Source organism: Marmota flaviventris, chromosome 7 (genome assembly GCF_047511675.1).
Source record: "Marmota flaviventris isolate mMarFla1 chromosome 7, mMarFla1.hap1, whole genome shotgun sequence".
In the NCBI taxonomy this organism is placed as follows: Eukaryota; Metazoa; Chordata; class Mammalia; order Rodentia; family Sciuridae; genus Marmota; species Marmota flaviventris.
In genome coordinates this window covers 81,933,148-81,943,076 of record NC_092504.1, presented here as the reverse complement: position 1 = coordinate 81,943,076, position 9,929 = coordinate 81,933,148, and the positions used below count along the sequence as shown (strand labels likewise).

The following is a 9,929-nucleotide window of genomic DNA, read 5'->3' as shown; positions in this document are numbered from 1 at the left end:
GTATTTTCTTGTTCCTACTCCATGAGGTTTTGCTCTTACTTTTGTCTCCATATTGAATAAAGGAAAAATTGAACCCCATCAAAAATCATATTGAGGGCTGGGGTTATGGCTCAGAGGTGAGATGCTCATCTAGCACCCATGAGGCACTGGGTTCGGTCTTCAGCACCACATAAAGTGAAATGAAGACATTGTGTCCACCTATAACTAAAAAATAAATATTAAAGAAAATCATATTGACAAGTTAAAATTCATGAGCAATGAATTGATTTTTTTTTTGCACTATATTCCACAAAATACTTTCAGCCTCTACCAGAAAATGTTACTTCCATAAAACCGAAAAAGCATATTGGACACGGTTGATTTTTGACTATTGCACTTTATATTCCTTTACACACTCTGTGACTCTTTCATTATAAAATTGCTTGCAGAGCAGAGCACCCTAAGAATATACCTTTAAATTTTTATCCTCTGAATGCTGAAGGTTGTTAATTAGTAGAAATGATGATCTTTATTTGCTGTGTGCTTCTTGAAGGTAGTAAACTAATAAGTAGAAAATGCTTACATTTAAAATGTTAGTTTTCCAAATTTATTATAAAAATATACAAAGTGTTAAAGTCAGCTTTTTCACTGCTGTAACCAAAAGACCTGACAAGAACAATTTTAGAGGAGGAAAAGTTTATTGGGGGCTCATGGTTTCAGCAGTCTCAGTTCATTGACAGCCAACTCCATTGGCCAGGGCCTGAGATAAGGCAGATCAGTGTGGTGTAAAAAAGAGTGTGGTAGAGGAAAGCAGCTCAGGAGGTCGCTGCCAGAAAGGCAGAGAAAGAGACAGTCCCACTCAGCAGGTACAAACTATCTACCCAAAGGTATACTCCCAATGAAACACCTCCTCAAATCACACCCTACAACTACCACCCAGTTAATCCCTATCAGGGGAGTGATGCACTGACTAGATCAAAACTTTCACAACCCAGTAATTTTACCTCTAAATTTTCTTTCATTTTCTCACACATGAGGTTTTGGGGGACACCACATAATTAAACATCAGTGATTATTTTACCTTTAATGGACTTGGTAACTTTTATTAATATTACTGAAAATCTTACTCAAAGTAGCCCCAAAGAAAGAGCACTTCTCTTGGTGTAGTCCATGTCATTGAGGCAAAAGTAAAAAAATTGTAATAATTTATTTTAATAATTAAATTTCAAATATATATATATATTTCACTGACTTTCTCAAAGTAGTTAAACTTAATAATCACTATTCTGAAACGTAAGTTGAAAGACAATAAAAGGAAGCACTTGTTGAAAATAGTTATGATCATTTAGGTTAGCCTCTAGACTGTTTCCCAATATATTAGTGTATAAAGGAATTAACGTGGCTTAAGAGTGTTTCTTTTTTATTATACAAGCATGAAAGACCAGCAATTAAGAACCTGTTTAAAATTAAAAAATAAACTTATTCTAAGTAAATAAAAATGCTATGCAAATATCTAGAGACCATTGGCCTTTTCATACCCAATTTATAGCTGAGGCATTATTTCTCAAGTACTGGTGATATTAAACACCTAGAACTCAGGAGGATCATCATTCACATTATGCTGAGAAGTCCCTATACCTGTTTCAAAAGGCAGTTTGAATTGAAAAAAAATCAGCTTATTAGCTTTGAGTAGTAGGTACAGATAAGTGTTTTCAAACTTTAATAAAATAAGGGAATAATCTAAAATATAAATGGAATTCTATAGTTAGTATGGGTAAGTTTAAAATATTGTTTTATTTTAGCATATAAAAAATCTCATTAATGTAAACATAAAATCTAAACTAGAAATATAAAACTCTATAATTTCAGTATAAAGTCACTTTGAAGAAACACAGCCTAGTGAACAATGAGAAAAATATTTTTATTTTCTCTCCATGTTTAGTCTCTTTTTTCCTACTAAAATAAATTGAACAAACGAAAAAAACAACAAAAAAAATACCATTATCAACTTAAGACATATATTTCCATGCCTTTGTATAGCATGTGCAGATTATGTAATTATTAGCATAATTTAATCAATTTTGATATGCACAGTATTTTAAATTTTAGTTTATGCATTTAATTTCCTCATGTGTATCAGTTCATGTTACAATTTCTTCATTTATTTTTCGTTTATATAGTGGTTTTATGTGTCAGGTACATCCCTAAACATTTTATAACTATTAAGTATTTTAATTATCAAACTATCCTTATAAGAAAGGCACTACTAATTTTATAGAAGATAAAATCTGGACAAGTAAATGCAAATTAATCTGTATATATTCTTATAGCCAGTATATGGTGAAACTGCATTATGAAGTCAGTAATTATATAAGCCAAAGAAAATAAATTATAGGTAAATAGTCTTACTTGATATATATTTTTTGTTTAATGTTATTTTATATCATCAAGATGCTGTATCACTGAGTATATTAATGTATTAACTAGTTTTAAAATCTTAGTCATAAAAAAAATTCGATAGTATATATATGGTAAGCAGTAGATGGGGCCAGCAAGAATATACAGAGACTGCATTTGACAATGTGGGGACATACTAATTTAAATAACAGTTACTAAGTTCAAGCATATATTTTCATTAATTTATTAATTCAATTTGAGGGTAATTAATAAATTATAAAAATTGCAATTTTTTCTTAAATAAATAAATAATGTGTACCCAGCAGTATTAAATATTGGGAAAAAAATACTTATTTAGTTTTTCTGTTGCTCAATTGTTTTCTATGTGAAAGTGGCATATGAAAAAAAATCTAACAAATAAAAAAAGGGATATTTCTTGTGAAATATTCTAATAAATTATAGTACAGTTCTAACACAGTGAGAAACAGAGAGTTAATCAATGAAACAAATTAAATAGGCTGAAACACACTCTGATATTTTTGTTACAAAAGAAATTTTGAAGTAAGCCAAAGGGAAAATAATTAAGGAATGAATATTGGTAAATTCTCCTTTTGGAAAGTGGTGCAAAGAAATAGTATCTTTACAATACATTTGAAAATTGAACCAGCTAATACACAGAAATATGATTTTCAAAAAGTAGGAAAAAAATGTAGGTTCATTTTTGAATAGCATCACATAAGGACAATGATTTGCAATCCCAAATTAAGTGGAAAAAATGAGAAAAGTTCAGCTTAGTAAATTAGTATATTTTAAAAGTATAAAAACCTGTACATTAGAAAGAAAACAAGTATAATTAAAAATAATTTAAAGTGAGAAAATCTATTAATATATATATATATATATATATATATATATATATATATATATATTACATATGTGTTTATATGTATGTGTGTGCTTAGTATATCTCTATATATTCAATATAATGATTGAATTAAGCAAGAATTAGCTTAATGTCCTGTCAATTTTTTACCATCAATAGTAGCTCCAAGCAGTGCATCAAACTTACTTATATTAAATAGAAGTAGAAAAAAAATAGAATTTTAAAAAGTTTTCTTCCCATACTTAAATTAGTTTTCATACTCTTGGGGCTTATAGTGAATACAGCAAGTAAAGAACATTTTAATGTTATTTTTGATGTAATATCTTAACTTTAGAAGAAAGCAGGTTTTGTAACTATAGTGTTAGAATTAACACATAATTTTAAGTATTAATAACTCTTCAAAATCACTAAATTAAAACCACTCCTTAAGGAATACAGAAAGGAAAGTTGGCAATTTCAAGTATTACAAGTCATCCTGAAAACTAGGTGTGGCCCTCAAGTTCTTAATTCCTTCAGTTCAGATTCATAATATGATTATCAAGTACAAATATCTTTTAATGTATATACTTTCTCAGTTTGTTTTAGTTTTTTATTTATACATAATTCTTTTTGACATGATTATAAAAGCATGGAATATAACGTATTCTAATTCTGTCCATAGTACTTCCTTTTTTCTCCCATCTGCCCTTTCCTTGTAACCTTCTCTCTACTAATTTCTGATATATACTCATTTTTTTAATAGTGATATTTAAAAATATTTTAACAGTGTTAAGTGTATATTAATTCTCTTTCTGAATGTAATTCATACGGTAGTAAAATTCACTGTCTCCTAATTATGTTGAGGTAATCTCTAAATGCTAAATTCTCAAATGGTAATTTCAAAGACCTGCATTTTTAGTATGTAATCCATATTTTGCCAATGGATTTATGACCCTTATTTTTTAATCCATTTCGAATTAAAAAAAACAACCAACTTGGAACACTATTGAGATATTAAATTAAAGTGGAAAATAAACCCAAAATATTTAAGTTGATTGCAGTTAGAGTAAAGCCATTTGTGAACAAGAGTGTTTCTTCTTTTGATATTACTATTCTGAATTAAGACGGGCTCCAAATTCTTCATAAACACTACTTTCTTATTACAGAAATTGCTACTTTAAACTCAAAATCTGTCAGAAAATTCTCTGAAGTGTTGGCTTATGCATATTTAATTGCATTGATATTTATGGAAATGGCATAATTTTAATGAGCATATTTAGACCTAGTAGGAAAATTATAACTTTGTCAGAAGAGCTTTACAAAAGTTCAACATTAATTAGCTACATTTTGAAGATAGCACCTATGTACTATAACAGATAACAACTTTGTCTTTTTATCTTTTGGCTTATAATAAATTTTCATATTTATTAGAAAAATATGCTTCTCAAAGTTAAACTTTTAACTACTGAAGTTTGATTTGAGGCACATGTCATGAGAATTTTCCCACTCTTTTGTGATTATTCAGTTTTGCATGCAATACTGAAGGCAGAGGCTTCTCATGAAATTGTTACCTCTCATGCTCCTTTTATTCTTTCCTGCTTCTCTTCTTGTAAATCTTTTTTTTTCTGATTTATTCAGAATCAATAGCCTGAAATATAATCACTCAACTGAGAGACATTGAAGGGGTAATGCATGGACCCTATGATTATACTGGAACATAAAAAATCGAGGTCTACTAATGAATCATATCTTAAATCATGTCTTAAAATGTATGAGGTCAAACTATTTTTTTTTTAATTTGGAACTAGGAAAGGGATGGACATATATTTAGAAATAAAAACAACTTCAGATGTAATAAAATATTAAATTCTGATGAAATAAATGTCATCACTATAAAATGTAACAGAAGAGAGTTTATTATCACTTAAAGTACAATTTCCATTTTAAAGTAAATATTACATATTTGACACTAAAAGACACAGTGAATGCTGTTACAATTGAGTAGATAAACTCTGAAGGTAAAATTTGTTATACATTACAAAACTTAGTTTTTAAAATTTTATTTTTTCTTTGTATATTTTAATGTGCTCCTGGTTTTTTTTAAAGACAGAGACAGAGAGAGAGACAGACAGAGAGACAGACAGAGAGAGAGAGAGAATTTTTTTTAATATTTATATTTTAGTTTTCGGCAGACACAACATCTTTATTTGTATGTGGTGCTGAGGTTTGAACCCGGGCCAGACGCATGCCAGGTGAGCACACTACTGCTTGAGCCACATCCTCAGCCCCTGTGCTCCTGTTTTTAAATATTTTTTTCCTTTTCCTTTTTTTGTACTCCTTTTAATCTCTAGTAATTTAACATTTTTTATAACATTAATAGATAAAAGATTGATAGGGCCCAGTACAATTAAAATTTCCTATTATCAAAGTCTTCTTTAATACCATAAACAAGTTAGAGAGTTTTTCTTGTTGTTGTCGTTGTTTTAATCTCATTATGTTCATCATTTATTATTAAATGTATACCACTAGTATATATCACAATGTATAAACCTTATATAATACTTCTAATATGAAGCTGAAAGGTAAATATGAAGTGAGCTTCAGCTCCTAGGATGAACGAATACTGTTGCTACTAAAATCTTTGAAATCAAAGAGGAGATACCATAGTGTATTCTAGTGAGTCAAAAGACTTCCATTAATCAGGTAATTCTGGAAGAAAATTTAATGAGACTCAGTAACTTCCTCATTTGTCAAATAAGGTTGGGAGCAGATAATAAACTTTAGTGCTCCTTCTAAATGTGATCTCTGAATCTGTAAAATAAAAATAAAAATAAAAGTTGTAGAGGGTCAAGAGCACAGAACAATTGTCACCATCTTAAGATTTAGTAAAAGAACTATTTTCTAAATATATTTGTTTCAAATATATATATTTAAAACTTCAATTTTTGACAGTATATGAACACAATGAATATATCTATTTCCTAGATAATATAAGCATATCTTCTCTAGTTTAATATAATTTAATAGAATAAATTAATGGAAGTTTGTGGGAAATTCATAGGACCCATAATGGAAATAATAAAAACATTTGGAGTGTATGAAAAGTATGGTTTCTCTTTTATCATTATTTACCTTTGTCTTGATTGTTTACACTAGGTGAAGAATGCTCTGAAAAGTTAGTGTTTTATTTATACAAGCACTAATTTTTATTAAATTTTCTCTTAGTTATAGATAATTCTCATCTTGCTGTTCTCTTCCTAAACTTATATCTACCTATAAATCTAAATTACTTGAGATATAAAAATTTCTAAGTTTCTCTGCTATGATTTTATATGAGAAATGATGAGTAAGATTCATTTATAATTAGTATGAATTAGAAGGAACACTGGGGAATCTCGTGTAGTGATCATTTAAATTTGTTTTGCTAAAGAAATTAGAAAAAAAAACTATTATTTAATTCAAAGTATCTTTTACTTTCTCCATGAAATCAAATTGTAGTTAATTGTATTTGTAGCTTTTAAAAATAGTGGTCATTTTCTGACTACAGAATTCTTTAATAAAATAAAAAATATGTTTTTTCAAGTACACAATATATTAATTTTCAAACTCCAGTTATATCTGCAGAAGAGATTTAGTTTTTAGGAACAGAGACATCAGAATAGCTAATTGGGAAATTATACTACAGAGATATATTAACAAAGGCAGCATGGTATTGGCATCAAAATAGACATGAAAAACAATTGAATGAAACAGAAGACATAAAGACAAACCCACAATCCTATATTAATCTGATATTTGACAAAGGTGCCAAAAATATATGTTGGAGGAAAAAAATATTCTTTTTAGAAATTTTATTTATTTATTTTAATTAATTATATAGACAGGAAAATACATTTTGATACACTGTACACAATTGCAGAATTTTTTTATTACTCTGTACACAATGTAGCATTGCACAATATGTGCAGTCATACATGTATATAATTTCTATCTCATTCCACCATCTTACCTCCATAACCTTTTCCTTCCTCACCCTCCCCTTTGAACAATCAAAGTTCCTCAAGCCCCCCCCCCCCCCATTCAATTATGGATCAGTATTCACTTATCAGAGAGAATATTTGGCCTTTGGTTTTTAGGATTGGCTTATTTCACTTAGCATGATATTCTCCAACTTCATCCATTTATCTACAAATGCCATAATTTTATTCTTTTTTAATGCTGAGTGGCATTCCATTGTGTATGTATACCACAGTTTCTTTATCCAGTCATCTACTGATAGGCATCTAGGTTGATTAAACAGTTTAGCTATTGTGAATTGGGCTGCTATAAACATTGATGTGTCTACATTGCTATAGTATACTGATTTTAAATCCTTTGGGTATAGACCAAGGAGTGGGATAGCTGGGTCATGTGGTGGTTCCTTTTCTAAGAAGTCTCCATACTACTTTCCAGAGTGGTCACACCAATTTGTAGTCCCACTAGTAATGTAAGAGTGTGCCTTTTCCCCCTCATCCTCACCAACACTCATTGTTGTTTGTATACAGAACACTAAAGAAAGAAACTGAAGAAGACCTTAGAAGATGGAAAAATCTTCCATGCTCTTGGATAGGCAAAATTAATATTGTCAAAATGGCCATATTACCCAAAGTGCTATATAGATTCAATGTGATTTCAATTAAAGTCCCAAAGTCATTCCTTATTAAAATAAAAAAAAACAATCATGAAATTTATTTGGAAAAATAAGGGACCCAGAATTGCCAAAGCAATGTTTATCAACAGGAATTGAAGCAGGAGACATCATAATACCAGACCTTAAACTATACTACAAAGCTATAGTAAAAAACACCATGATTGGCACCAAAACAGACACATAGACTAATGGTACAGAATAAAAGACACAGAAACAAACCACATACAGTTATCTCATACTAAACAAAGTTGCCAAAAACATACATTGGAGGAAAGATTGTCTGTTCAACAAAAGGTGCTGGGAGAACTGCAAATCCATATGCAACAAAGAGAAATTAAAACCCTATCACTCACCATGCACAATATTCAACTCAAAGTGGATCAAGGACCCAAGAATTAGACCAGAGACCTTGCACCTAATACAGGAAAATATAGGCCCAATTCTTCATCATGTCGGATTAGGCTCCAATTTCCTTACTAATACTCCTAAAGTGCAAGAAATAAAATCAAGAATTAATAAATGAGATGGATTCAAATGAGAAAACTTCTTCTCAGCAAAGAAACAATCAATGAGGTGAAGAGAGAGCCTACAATTTGGGAGCAAATTTTTGCCACATGCACATCAGATAGAGCACTAATGTTTAGCATATATATATATATATATATATATATATATATATATATATATTAAAAAATGCAAAAAAACCCAATACATGGACTAAGGAGCTGAACAGACACTTCTCAGAAGAAGATATATAATCTATCTGCAAATATATGAAAAAAATATTCATTTCTAGTAATTAGAGAAATACAAATCTAAACTAAGATTTCATCTCATGCCAGTTATAATGGCAATTATCAGAAATACAAGACAGTCTTTTAAACAAATGATGTGAAAAAAACAGAATAGCTATATATAAAAAATAAAAAAGTTTATATACCCTTCTCTCTCACCCTGCACAAAAGTCAAAATGGACCTAAGACTTTGGAATTAGACAAGAAACTTGTACAACTTCTAGGAGAAAACATGTTCAACAGTCCATCATATAGATGGTTGCACTGACTTCTTTTAAAAGACCCCCAAACACAATAAAGAAAACCAAGAATGAATAACTGGGATGACATGAAAGTAAGAGCTTCTTCAGGGCAAAGGAATTGATGAAGTGAGAGCCTACAGAATGGGAGAAAATCTTGACCAGTTCAACATCTAAAGCAATAAGAGAAATGCAAATCAAAAATACATTAAGATTTCATTTCACTCCAGTCAGAGTGCTAATGATCAAGAATATGAACAACGATAAATGTTGGCAAGGTTGTGAGGGAAAAAAATGGTACATTTATACATTATTGGTGAAGTTGCAGACCAGTACAACCACTCTGGAAAACAGTATGGAGATTCATCAAAAAACTTAGGATGGAACCACCATATGATCCAGCTTTCTCATTCTTTGACATTTTCCCCTAAGATCTAAAATCAGCGTGCTACAGTGATACAGCCACATTAATGTTTATAGTAGCACAATTCACAGTAGCTAAATCATGGAATCAACCCAGATACCTGTCAATAAATGGGTGAATTAAGAACTTGTGAGATATGATGCAGGTACAGTTACAATATAACTAAAGTGTTTCATTGTCATTTCCCCTGCTTAAAGCATTTGATACATTACTATCTCTGTCTAGTTCATTCCATGATAAGACAGAGATGCTTGGTGACAAACATTATTCTCAAGAAAAGGAGTTCCAGTGGCACACTCGGTTAGTGCGGTACTTATAAGAAATTGTGAAATACATACATATGTATGTGTGTGTATCACTATATATATATATATATGCTAAAGATAAAGTTATATAAAGGAAAAGGAAGAGAAGGATAGGATAAAATAAAGAAACAATCAAATATATATTAAGAGATGAGCAAAAAATGTCCAATAGAGTAGAGAAGAATGGGGGGAAAGAGGGAGAATAGAAGAGCAAATGGGAAGGAATGGGGGAAATCATG

General features: G+C 30.0%; 1 non-coding gene across 1 annotated transcript; it reads left to right on the top strand.

The window, feature by feature from the left end:
* The first annotated feature begins 9,524 nt into the window (after positions 1-9,524).
* LOC114092918 (small nucleolar RNA SNORA63) lies at positions 9,525-9,650 on the top strand. The gene has a single exon (XR_003582825.1). It is a non-coding gene; the product is annotated as a small nucleolar RNA SNORA63 (small nucleolar RNA).
* Positions 9,651-9,929: the final 279 nt, after the last annotated feature.